Raw genomic sequence first — 10,309 nt, 5'->3', positions numbered from 1 at the left:
CCACTATTCTCAGCGACACCGTCCATCCCCATCGCGATTTGCGTTAACAGCCCAGTCTCTTCCTCTTAAACCTATCGCCCTGATCTGCTACACCTTTCTCCATTCTCTCTACGCCCTCTAATCCGTTGACCAAGTACAACGTCATGGCCATCCACGCCATCAGCCACAGCCATCCGCTGCTCACCCCAAGATTTACCTAACACTTGATAGAGGACAAAACAAATTAAACATTTCACAATCTAAGACTCATTTCAGAATCCTAACACAATACATTTACAGAAATAATAGGAAATCTTAAAGAAATGTACTTCAGAAATAACGATAATGATATGTGCTAGAAAGCCATCAATACTATTAGAAAATAGAATGTGCACTTTGCAGATTAAGGTAAGGTAACTTCATGATGTTAGCATCATAAAAATGCAATTTCACTTATCGTGAACCTAAATTAAATGTCCATTTGAATATACTAAATCAGACATTTATTCAACTTGTCACAAGTAAATAATTATAGAGATAATAAGAAAATAAAGGTAGGTATCATGTATACGAAGGACCTTTAAACCAATTATTGAAATTCCTTGCATCTCTCTAGGCAAGATACCGGTCATATGACTACTAAATGCTAATGACAAAAGAAATACCAGGTGGCATTTCAGGCTCGTTGCTCACCATTATAAGGAGTCGAGACGTACATAAACATGAATTTATTTACCCCTTAGCCAAATTAGGAAGTTAAGATGCATCATGTTAGTGGTGACATCAAACGAAACTGGTTAGCATGAATATTTTAGCAAAGCTGCTCTTTTCCATGTTGCGCAGGTGCTGCCAACATGCCTACCCTATACATTGTTCACACTTCTTTTTAAGCAAACATAATGAAAAGATATAAACTTAAACTTTACACAGCAAGTTCCAGTCCACAGCAGAGTGCATGAATAGATGTTGAAAATGCTTAATTTTAAACACAAGGTCATAACCATGAGCACGGTCGTAAGCATGACTCCTTACCGCCGCTCTTCGCCTTTTATTATATGGCCTGGGGATTAAGAAATTTTACAATCAACACCATTATATATGACTTTACATATATTGCTCTGGCTATAAATTGCTGCTCTTCCTCTTACAAAAAAAATCAGTAGATATAAATATATATAGGATAGGATGTGGGGGGAGGCATAGGTGTAGGTACCGAACACAGATTAGCCAATCATGCAAGCACATGACCAGGAGCAATGCTATGGCAGCTGAGCACTATTCCATCGTTACAAACAACGGCCACACAAACCAACATCATTCTTCCACTATTTTTGTCAACAAGACTACATACCTACGAGGAAAAGAGGGAAAGGTAAACACCTCTATTCCGAGAGCAGAAGAGGCAACAATAAATATCCCGAAGAAGCAAGCAACAGACGAACAGATCAACCTACAAAAAAAAAGGAATTAGCAGGCAGGCAGGCATTTCATCGAACATGCAAACTGGAAGGACAAAAACCGCATGTAAGGTGAGAGAAAATGTACACCAACCAGATTGCGTGGGCGAGAAGAGAAGGGAATAAACGTTGAAGCAAAGACAAATCTGCATAGAAGCATAGAAAACAAATTAGCCAACTGGAAGAAATCTGCAAGACAAATCTGCATAGAAGCTCCATTGGAAGCATGGAACATACAGAGAAAAGATCTGAGTAGGATAAGAAAACCTACAACAGCCATGGAGTCCATGAAAACCAATGATGCGTGTTGTTGGCTTGTTGCTGTCGGTGAATCTTCACGACACCCAAACGTTAGCTACAAAACCAAAATTTAATTAGAGCTAGGAATTAGATGAGGAAGCTCGTGTGGGGAGGGCCAGCAATCAGGAAAAGGGAGAAGAACCAGGTATACCTAGCTCGACGTGGTTGGCCACCAGTGTCGCTCGGGGGCGGGAAGGCCGATCCCACCCCTTCTCTCCCTCTTCCCGCATCCTCTCATTCCAGCAGCCGCCCTGGAGGGGAGCCGTCCTTCCCCGCTAGGTCCAACCTCCCGAAGACCTCCATCCAGCCGCCTCGGCCGCCCTGCCCCGCGCTGCCACGCCTACACACGCGCGCGCACAACCACCCGCGCCTAGGGGGAGGCCACGGGCATGCCGTCCTCCACCACCGTTCCCTGCAGCTGAAAAGTGAGAGCTGAGAGAGACAGGTAAAGAGAAAGAGCGAGGGAGAGGAGGGGAGAAGCAAACCCCATGCTGCCGCTCGGCCGCGTCCAGTCACCCCCGTTGCTTCCAACCACAGAGCGTCTTCCTCGTCGCTGCGTCCGGCCAGCTGGCGAGCCTCCGTCGTCGCCAATACTGTACTCTGCACACAAGATTAGCTAGAAGTTGCAGGTTGTTCATTTAACAGACATGATAGTTGCGCTGTAGTAAGGTAAGTAAAAGGCTGTGCTAAGTGATAGGCACTTCAGAATTTTTTATAGAGATTATTACTCTGCTGAAAGTAGTAACCGATTCTGCAACTAATTATCATGAATTTTCTTTTGATTGAATGAATATGAAGTGCTTGGACCACCTAGAGAATACTATCGCTGCTCTAAATTTCTCCATAACATTCAGAACTGAAGAAAAGCTTAGATAGCCACATGTTAACCTTTAAAATTAAGAGCCTCCCGTGGAAGGATTGGTTCCGCCAGCACTCTGCTAGGGACCTAGAGAAGCGCCTTCTACACCATTGTTCCTGGAAAAAAATTGTTGTTGAATGTCTACCTCTCTACCACTCCATCACCAGGTGCTCCGTGGTTAACTGTGTGTCCACTGCCTTTTGGAAGGGCAAGTGGATACCAGGGAGGTGCTTCGCCGACAAGATGCTGCTGATTCCACAGCAGCTGAAGTGTGCCGCCTCTGGCAACAAGTGCAATTATGCGGTTTAATCCCTTCTAATAAAGAATAGAAGAAAATGGCCACATAGAAGAATATTAGTGTAGTGAAAATCACCTATTGTGGCCTGCAATCTCCGAGCCGTGATGAGCGTCGTCTCAGGGCAATGTCCCGACGGTCATGCCAAGGGCTTCTTACCTTCATGTAGCACATAGTATTATTGGAACCTAAATAATAAATATTGCGAAATCAATTATTGGTTTAGAAGCTCCATGGTTGCTTTCCAAAAATCTGAAACTCACATGAATTATCACCATGATATTTCTATTGTGGACGAACAAGACACAATGGAATATAAAAAAACTCTAGCACACATGAAAAGACATCCAGTCCCTTCAAAACAACAAAATTCACATATGGAAGCACAGAACATAATTTGGTTGTCGGAAAAACGCTTAGAGCGTGACAACACCAAACTGAAGCTCTCAATCTACCTAGGCTCCTCTCCTGCGACTTGTGCCTCCAGATCCAACTCTTGCAATCTATCTCACACCAACCAAGCCATCAAATCATCCACAATCGTTCCCATTGTTTACTGGAGACCACCAAAGTCAGATTTCAGTAACAATACTGAAACAGAAAAGAGAAAAATGTTGTTAGTGCACACCTCCTAGCAGGCTAACAGGGTGAGATTAGTACCTGGCAGTACAAAGAAAATATTCTAGAACAAGAGCAACAATGAGTACGATCAAAAAAAAACTGTGACATGTCATACAAGAAAATAGGCCTACTATAGAACACTGCATTTCCAATAAAAACCTGTGATGTAATCCGCTCCTAAATCCAGTTGAGAGAGAGAGAGAGAGAGAGAGGAGAGAGCGATGTAGGTACCAAATCGTCCCACCCTGCTTCAAGTCGACGCAGCAGTCAACACCAATGTAGTTGCCGATGAAAAGAGGTCGCGGTATGACCTCTAGTTGGTCGAAAAGGGGATTGGGGTGGTGCGAACTCCTCTTCTCCTCTTTTCCCTTTTTCTTATTATTTAAACAGTAAAGCAAAATAAGTTGCAGTATATGTAAGTTGTTTTGTACCTCTCCTCAAACAGAAAACATGGGGGAAATGTACATATTCCCGTATAACTAATAGTTACTGGAATCCCCATGCAGGAAAGAATTGCCACCGCCACCGAGGACCCCGTGTACACATGATCGCTGCACGAGATGGGCCACAACCTTGGTGGCCTGAACTCTGGTTGGGGCCATTTTTGCATATCTGAAAAATGAAGAAATGATCAACAGTAATTCAGAACAGAGATTCCATGGAGAGACACAAAACATCATCTACCTAGACACATGAGGATCACGTCATTTAACCAAGAACATTCAGCATGTGAGGCTCCAAAGAATAAATCAAATGAGCATAGTATTTCTAAAATGTCTAGAAAAGAATTAACCAAGAACATTCAGCATGTGAGGCTCCAAAGAATAAATTAGATGAGCATAGTACTTCTAAAATGTCTAGAAAAGAATTAACCAAGAACATTCAGCATGTAAGGCTCCAAAGAATCAAGCAATCAGATGTCTAAAATGTCAGGAAAGGGCAACCAAAAGATTCTTTGCATTTCATCGTGACTGGAAGACTATTGGAGCAATGTAACAGGGGATACACAAATTTCCTGGCAGACATTACATAGACAGGCTTGGTGCTAATGTTACATGGAGATGGCACGATATAAACAGTTAAATCATACTCTGAAAACCAGTACCAGTGCTGAAATTTTCCTGCAGTAATAAATCACTGTCTAAGATAGTGTCGAAAGATTACAGCTTGCGTCTCCCAAAAGACCGCACTAATTAAATTTCAGCATACCACCACAGAAAGGGACAGGAGAAATGAGGTCGAGGGCAGAGAGAACAGAAAATGAGAGAGAACGGCTAGGAGGAGCTCACCTTGGTGTCTAGCTTGGCCATGCTCGTCGTTGCTGAAGCCTGAAATGATAAGGAGAAATGATAAGCATACCACCATTGAAATCGAAGAAATCGAGTATATAAGTAGAGCATTCTTCATAGTAAACAAGAGACATCCTGCTCGTTATGACATCAATGCTATAATCTCATGGTAGAAAATTGCTCACTGTATTATCTTTTTCAGCAAACTGAAGCCCGAAATGATACTGACAAAACAAACAAAAAATAGCTATACTTATTCAATGAGTTTGAACCAAGCTTTTAGTTTTCTTGAATATTCAACTGCTAGATATGTCAAAGCTCATAAGCCTAAATCTCAACCCCTCCATATGCATGGTAGTAGTTTATAAATTAAGATTTGGATCAGGAGTGCAAAACTAAAGGCACCTGAGCCATGCACTATCTCATACCTAATAAGCAAAATGGATTTTCTACATCATAGGCACCTTAGCCATGCAGTACTATCTCATATAGTGGCATTTTAGGCCACATGAGCATCCTAATGTTCCAGAAAAAATATACATTGTCTAGGGAAAAGTATTTAATGTCTAGGTAATGTTCCAGAAAACTATTTAATGCCTAGGTAAGCAATTTTAGGGAAAAGCTCAAAGGACATTCAAGGGGAAATAAAATCAGTTCTTCATTGCTACATATTGCACCATTTTTATGGAACTGTTTTTTAGAATATTACTTTTCAGATCAGGCACCATATTGCACTGCAACACTCATAATTCTCTGTTTGAATACTGCATCCAAATTTTAGTAACGAAGAGCAATAATTTTCAACATGTGGGCATCATTAGGCAAGAAACCCAGTTAACAAATATTTGTTTCAACTCTTATTTATCTCAATCACTCATGTTTATTTCAGAACCCAGCTAACAAATATCTATTTATTAGGCAAGCAACCTAGTTAATTCATTGTACACTGCTATACCTGTGGGGTAGTAGTTGGATGGTTTTCCAATCTCTAGCGACATTTCAAAATGTGAAATAGGACCAAACAATGTACTGTGTTACATGCTTTCTTTTCGGCATGAATAAACCCTTTAATTCTGCAGATAAAGCATCCAACGGAGGGAATCCAATTGGCTAAATAAATGTATGGAAGAAAGGAGTGCAAAATTGAAGGCATCTGTGCAATTCGCTACCACTGCTGAACTCTCTGCTCTAACTCTGGAACCCCGCACCCATGAAGAAAACAAACCAAGATATCAACCAAAACTGCTAATGGCATAAGCCCAAATGCATAGCATCCACAAGATGCCAAAGCAAAAAAAAAAAACACAATAGCTATATTGCCTGATCTGTAACAAAGGAAGTAAGCTTGCCAAGAAATTCAAAAACATATTAATGCCAAAGAAAAATCACACTATGGCATCGAATTGTTTGACTTAAATATACAAAAACAACAACAGCATTATAACTCCCTTGATTATAAAATGTAGCGTGTAGTTGTATTTTGTATGGAAGCATTCTCACCTCAAATGGAGCAAGGGAAAACCATCACAGTTCACGACAGAGGTAGAGCTGCCCAAGAAGGTAACTGCAATACAGCAACTGTAACCTGTACACGAGTAGGTGTTTAAGTCAGCCATCTATCAGTTAGCTTCAGTTCTTTATATTACACGAGTAGTTGTTTCTTAACATCGTGATCATGTTCAACAAGAATCGCAGAACACATATCCAGATGCAAAAAAAAATTGACAGTTTCAAGATATTGTGCAAGAAATTGCTATTTTCTCTGCTACCGAGATCAAAGTAAAGAAAACAAATTGTATTTAGTCCAGGTGGAACATGCTATTATTATGAGAATAACACACAAGCAGAAGACAAATCCATGAGTATATATGCTCTACATTCTAGTACACGCCTATAAAAATGTTGATGCTTTCTCATCAGGATTTAGGACTTTCTTCCTAAATGCTCAATTAAATATTTCTATTTTCCACGGTTGCATAATGCAGCCTCACACAAAAGTACTACCACTGCAAACTATTCACCCAGATGCCACCATACCTGCAAAATCTCATGGTCTTTCTTCAACTCGGGTGTGTTGCTCGGCACTGGCATGTCGAACCTGCAAACCGACCGTAAGAACCCATACAAGAAACAATAGCAAGATTCTAAGTCGGTGAAGCATCTCCAGTAGGAACCTGACAGGGAGGTTGAAGAAATCTGGTCAAGGCGGTGACGCACTCTGGCCCTGCTCTACCCATGAAAACACAACAGAAATTATATTATAGGCAGTAAAGTTCAGAATTACAACCAGAACGAGTACAACATGGAGATGCTTCATGGCAGCCCTCATGTAAGCATATGGTCAACAGAAACATGGTGGTATTATTGACCAGAGAAGCTCTTAATGAAGCAAAACACCATACCCGTATAACATGTATAAGCATCATTTAACTTTACGAGTCACAAAATCAAGCCCATTGGTATTTTTCTTAGGTTAGAGCCATGATGACTATCGATCATACAGGTGGAGTGACACAAACTGATCATCACTTACATTAGAGAACTCGAGATTATCGAGTGTGGCCTCGAGGTATGCGGCATCTCCCCACAGGAAATCGAAACGTGCCACTGCCAAATCCACACAAATTGCAAGAGACTATTAGTACATATACAAAAACTGGCATCTTGAGCGGAGAGGCAGAGAGGAAGAGACGGCTCTGGTTTTCTCTGCTCACGTCCATGGCTGGGAAGGTCCAATTTCCTAGCTGTGAAGAGAAGGAAAAGCTCACCTGAGGAGGTAGGACGGACGAGCAACAAGGCGGGGTATGTGCTCCGACGAGCGGCGCCATGGCCCTCCTCCTGGGCTTCCCGGGCCGGCCCTCCTCACGCTGCTCGCCAGGGCGCTCCGGTGCTGAGGAGGCAGAGGCTGCGTGACCCCGAGGGCTCCCTGTGCTGGCCCTCCTCCTGCACCGGCGGGTACTCCACTGGCGCCGCTGGGGCCCTCCCCGGGCGCTCCTCCGCCGGTACTCCACTGGCGCCTCCGGCAGGAGGATGCGCGGATCCGTCACGCGCCGGAGCGTCCCCGACCGAGCCCGGCGCCTCCGATCGCCGCCGCCGCGGTTCCGTCCACGGGCCGGACCGTCTGCGGCCGCGCCCGATGCCTCCGTTCGCCGCTGCCGAGGATCCGCCCCGCGCCAGCCTGTCTCCGGCCTCGCCCGCCTCACCTCCACCCGCCGCCACCGATGTCGCCACCCGAATGGGCCGCCCAAGCTGCTCGGGCTGGCTGCTCCTTCTCCGGCGCCGCGGATTCGGGGGAGAGGCGGCGCGCCGCTGGCCTCCGCTGATTGGGGAGGAGGTGAGACGAGAGGAGGGGCGGGGATTGGGTCGCGGCTTTGGATGCCTCGATCTAGGTTTTCACTGTCCCGCGGATGGAGACGGAAGGTGACCCGAACGAGTGTACGTGGCTGTCTCTAACGGTTGGCCCCCGCACGTAGCTGGCCCCAGGCGTCATAGACTCATCCAGAGAAGCAACTGGTGAGAAAAAATTCACCACATCGGACGGCTGAGGAAGAAAGTTGGAGGTGGGTTTCACAAACGTGCGACCAGGATTGATTTGCCCCTTTCAGATGGCCTGGTTGAGAGGGTAGTGTTTCAACATTTATAGGAAGAATATGATTCCAAAACTGAAAAAGCTCTAGCACATGATTTAATCCCTGCTTCCCTCTGCGAAGGGCCTGTCTTTTACTTTATGTTGAGTCAGTAAACCTATTTCCCTCCATCTTAAGCGAGCATTTGAGTTGTTGTGATCAAACCATCTATATTGTGATTTACTTCATCATGTCTTTTATTCTTCCTTGTTTAGTACAAGTTTTATTCGAATGAATATAGCTTTGAAGGTTATCAATGATTATGAGGAGATTATTATGATTGAGTATACAAGTTATGCCATATTAGCTTTAACATAATATGTTAATTTTTCTCTGACCAAGAACGAAGTTTGCCATCACCAATTATGATTTCTTATGCACCTTTATTTGTGATTACCTTCTACTTGTTTCAAGTTGAATTATATGAGGAGGTTGTTTACTAGAATGTCTTGTGTGAATTGATATGATGCTTCTTGTCCGTATTTTATTTATCGACTCTTCACTCCATAAACATGTGGTCCTGTTTACCGAGTTCAGTTTCGCTTGGGGACAAGCGAAGTCTAAGCTTGGGGGGGAGTTGATACGTTCATTTTGCATCACTATTTTATATCATAATTTGCTGTTATTCATTGATATATTTCATATTTGGAGATGATACTTATGTTATTTCATCTATTTTGCATGTTTCATGATTATTGAAGGATCGCGCACTGGAGTCAGGATTCTGCTGGAAAAAGCGTCGTCAGAAGGCAATATTTCAGAGGATCAACAATTGACAGAAATTATACGGAAAATCTTATTTTTCCAGAAGACGAAGGGAGCCAGAAGGGGGAGCCGAGGAGGGCCGCCATGGGCCCACCTCATAGGCCGGCGCGGGCCAAGGCCTGGCCGCGCCGCCCTGTGAGGAGGGGGCCCACAGCCCCCTCTGGTCTCCTCTCCTGCGCGTATTTCTTCGTCCCGAAAACCTAAGCTCCAGAGGATAGTCGCGAAGAGTCGCAGCCGCCTCTGCGGGGCGGAGAACACCAGAGAGAAAAGAGCTCTCCGGCAGGCTGAAATCTGCCGGGGAAATTCCCTCCCGGAGGGGGAAATCGACGCCATCATCACCGACATCGAGCTGGACATCATCTCCATCACCATCACCATCATCTCCATCATCATCACCGCCGTCTCCACCGCTGCACATCGTCACCACTGTAACAATTTGGGTTGGATCTTGATTGTTTGATAGGGGAAACTCTCCCGGTATTGATTTCTACTTGTTTATTGATGCTATTGAGTGAAACCATTGAACCAAGGTTTATGTTCATATTGTTATTCATCATCATATCACCTCTGATCATGTTCCATATGATGTCTCGTGAGTAGTTCGTTTAGTTCTTGAGGACATGGGTGAAGTCTAAATGTTAGTAGTGAATTATGGTTGAGTAATATTCAATGTTATGATATTTAAGTTGTGGTGTTATTCTTCTAGTGGTGTCATGTGAACGTCGACTACATGATACTTCACCTTTATGGGCCTAGGGGAATACATCTTGTATTCGTTTGCCAATTGCGGGGTTGCCGGAGTGACAGAAACCTAAACCCCCGTTGGTATATCGATGCAGGAGGGATAGCAGGATCTCAGAGTTTAAGGCTGTGGTTAGATTTATCTTAATTACTTTCTTGTAGTTGCGGATGCTTGCAAGGGGTATAATCACAAGTATGTTTAGTCCTAGGAAGGGCGGTGCATTAGCATAGGTTCACCCACACAACACTTATCGAAACAACGAAGATTAATCAGCTATATGAAGCGAAAGCACTAGACTAAATTCCTGTGTGTCCTCAAGAACGATTGGTCATTATAAGTAAACAAACCGGCTTGTCCTTTGTGCTAAAAAGGATTG

The 10,309-nt window shown here is 43.8% G+C and overlaps 2 long non-coding RNA genes across 2 annotated transcripts; both read right to left on the bottom strand.

Annotated features, from left to right (window-relative positions):
- Nucleotides 1-208: 208 nt before the first annotated feature.
- LOC139838985 (uncharacterized) lies at nucleotides 209-1,574 on the bottom strand. Its single transcript, XR_011756762.1, has 3 exons — nucleotides 1,531-1,574; nucleotides 1,360-1,429; nucleotides 209-1,039 (listed from the first exon to the last, which is right to left on the bottom strand). It is a non-coding gene; the product is annotated as an uncharacterized lncRNA (long non-coding RNA).
- Nucleotides 1,575-1,698: 124 nt separating this feature from the next.
- LOC127332330 (uncharacterized) lies at nucleotides 1,699-3,095 on the bottom strand. The gene is made up of 3 exons (XR_011756761.1): nucleotides 2,222-3,095; nucleotides 1,888-2,154; nucleotides 1,699-1,791 (listed from the first exon to the last, which is right to left on the bottom strand). It is a non-coding gene; the product is annotated as an uncharacterized lncRNA (long non-coding RNA).
- Between the last annotated feature and the right edge of the window lie 7,214 nt (nucleotides 3,096-10,309).

Source organism: Lolium perenne, chromosome 4 (assembly GCF_019359855.2).
Source record: "Lolium perenne isolate Kyuss_39 chromosome 4, Kyuss_2.0, whole genome shotgun sequence".
In the NCBI taxonomy this organism is placed as follows: domain Eukaryota; kingdom Viridiplantae; phylum Streptophyta; class Magnoliopsida; order Poales; family Poaceae; genus Lolium; species Lolium perenne.
This window is presented reverse-complemented; position numbering and strand designations above follow the sequence as displayed.